At 44.8% G+C, this 2,955-nt stretch overlaps 1 pseudogene; it reads right to left on the reverse strand.

The window, feature by feature from the left end:
* Positions 1–349: 349 nt before the first annotated feature.
* LOC101769891 lies at positions 350–1,832 on the reverse strand (annotated as a pseudogene).
* Between the last annotated feature and the right edge of the window lie 1,123 nt (positions 1,833–2,955).

Here is a 2,955-nt window from a genome sequence, read left to right on the forward strand (position 1 = left end):
TTTGAGAAATTTCTGTTTTAGAATTAGACAACACATGCTAAGTGCTAGTAGGAAGAAACTATCCAGTGAACTGATTTTCTTTTGAATGGCCAAATCAACAATACTGCAAGTCAATTCACAAGAAGTGGATAAAATGCAGTTGTCTCACTTTATTCTTGTTCTCATATCTAGTACAATGTTGGCATCACGAACAAATTAAATGGTATGGTAAAATAATGTATTGAGATAAAAAAAATTCTGTTGTGATTAGGATCATGGATTTTTTATGTACCTTTCAGTTGTCATTAGTGGATAACTTTCTAGATTTTGTATCAACAATGACTGCATCACAACAATAATTGGAAAAAAATTATCCATTGAAACAACTATTATGTCAAGCTGGGATTACAAAGTTTTTTTTAAATGAAAAGCCAGACCAACCTACCATTATTTTCTTCTTCCTAATCATGTCACCACGTTTCTCTAACAACATGTTTGTGTTCGTAGTGTCGACTTCAAATGTCCCTGCAACATAAATAAAATTTCAGCTTACCGGATGGACAGAGGATAGCTGCACCCCACAAAGAAATTTTAGCTCGATGTAACTTTTGTTATGCAAGAACTGACGGAGACGTACCTAGACTGCAATTGTTGATGCCAATAGGTTGAACACCATCTATCTTCAGTACGTGATCCAACTCCTCACATCATGAACCTAAAATACAATTTATGTTTAGTAATTCCTCAAAAGAAAAGGTTAACTCCTTTAGTACGGCCAAAGGAGTGGTAATTACAACTTGTACGAGATGGTGAATTACACTTATGTATGTAAGCTAACATTTCAATAATAAAAATGCGTGTGTTCGAAAATTCAATAATCAAGCTAGACTGTTTTGCAACAGTAGCATGGTAGACTTTACTATGACAGGAAAGAACCAGTAGATGAAATATAAGTATACACACACACACAAGCTTGTGTCTACTAACCTCAACAAGAGCTGTCATGCCAAGACTCCTGCAAACACGAAGCATGTACTTGATGTCAAGGTCCGGCAGCACGGCAGCAATCAGGAGAATCGCATCGGTACCTTTCGAACGCGCATAATAGATTTGCCAGATGTCAATGATAAAATCCTTACAGAGTAGAGGGAACTGCATTGGCACAACAACCATATCCACAAAGGCACATTAAGTCAAAGTCAAGAGAGATAGAAGAAAATATTTCAATTCTTGAGACAATGCAAGCATGTTTGCATCGACTTACATTCACACCAGAATAGTGTATGGTCTTCATATTCTTAAAGCTCCCCTAGAGGAACGTGTATGCACAAGATCAGAAAATGTTAGAGAGCTGTAACAAAGAAATTTCATCAATTGAAGAACAAGAAGCAAATGCCTGACCAGGAAGTGCTTCTCGTCAGTCAGGATGCTCAAGCAGGCCGCGCCGTTCTTCTCGTAGGCTTGCGTGATCTCGACCTGTCAAGAATTTTAAAGAATCGCATTGGTCACCCACACACAAAGTCAATCTTCGATTCAGAGATGGCAAGCAAGTTGCAGGATGCAATGTTCCGCCCAGCAGCTATATCCAATTCCAAGAAAGAAGTCTCAACCTCTTAGTACAACCAACCGGGTTGAAGTGGTTCCTGAGGAGTCCCTGGTGGGCGATGCCTTCTTGACCTCGACGACGAGCGCGGGGAGCCCTCCGTTGCGGCAGCCGAGGCAATGTCCCTGGGAAGCGGCGCACGCTGCGTGGACTCAGCCACCCTCTGGAGCGGCGCCCGGGCCTTCCGCTGCGAGACCTCGACTTCCTTATCCCAGACGACCTGCTCGAGGACGTCCCACAGGATGGCCATGTCGTCCGGGGACCTCACCCCTACAGCCCGCAGGTCGAGTCCCAGCCGCACCGCTCGGGATATCACCCCTGCCGGCCTGTGGAGCTCGCCCTCGCCGGCCAAGCACCAACCGCAGCGCTAGGGGACTCCCTCCCTCCAATCCCTCCTCCAATCGCCGTCAGCTGCTGCTTGATGCCGCCCCTGCACTAAGTAGAGAATTGGCTTTCAACGCGCCCCCTTTTGTCCTGGTTTAAAGTTGGCCTGGGACAAAAGCGGGTGCACCACGGTAGGCAAAAATGGAGGGAAAGGTTAGTCCCGGTTGGTATTTGCAACCGGGACTAAAGGAAACCGGGACTAAAGGCCCTCCTTTAGTCCCGGTTGCAACGGCTAGTTTCGGGGCGTCGGTGGCGTGACCCTTGTGTCCCGGTTGGAGGCTCCAACCGGGATACAAAGACTTTAGTCCCTGTTGGAGGATCCAACCGGGACTAAATTTTCAACCGGGACAAAAGGTGTTCCTTTTTGTCTCGGTTGGAGTTTTTAACCGGGATAAAAACTCATCCCCATTATATTACAAGACAGAGGCCTTTCTTCCTCCTCCAGCCCGAGCCAGTCCACCACATAGACAGAGAGCTGAGCTTCACCTACTCTCCGGTAGTGCCGAAGCAAGGGAGGTGCTGCCCGAAGTTTTTTCCCTCATTTTCGTGGGAATTTCACTCAGCCAACACAAGTGTTGTGAAGGTTTGCTACTTCATCCTCTTGTTACGCTTTGATTTATGCTTTGGAGATGGAAATTAAGTTTATTTGCTAGAATGTGATGAAGGAAAAAATGGAGAGGTATTTTGAGCTAGAATGTGAGGGACTCATTGATGTGGCATATATAGTATGTATTATTGAAGTGGTTTAAGAATGATGGTACCTTATCTAGACGGTTTATCTTATCAAATTCAATAAGGTTTTTCAAATCCATACTTGTTAAACTTGCATACCATGTTCGTCTCTGCGAGGATGTTCTCCGCCGAGCAGCAACGTATGTCAAGAAAGAGGTTTGATTCTACGAGAAAGAGTGGATACGGACATCGTGACTGTGTTCCCTTTTCCGTAGCATCTAACCTCTTTCATGATGAAGTGCGGCGCTGCCCAGTTA

The sequence above is a fragment of the Setaria italica genome, chromosome IV (assembly GCF_000263155.2).
Source record: "Setaria italica strain Yugu1 chromosome IV, Setaria_italica_v2.0, whole genome shotgun sequence".
Lineage (NCBI taxonomy): Eukaryota > Viridiplantae > Streptophyta > Magnoliopsida > Poales > Poaceae > Setaria > Setaria italica.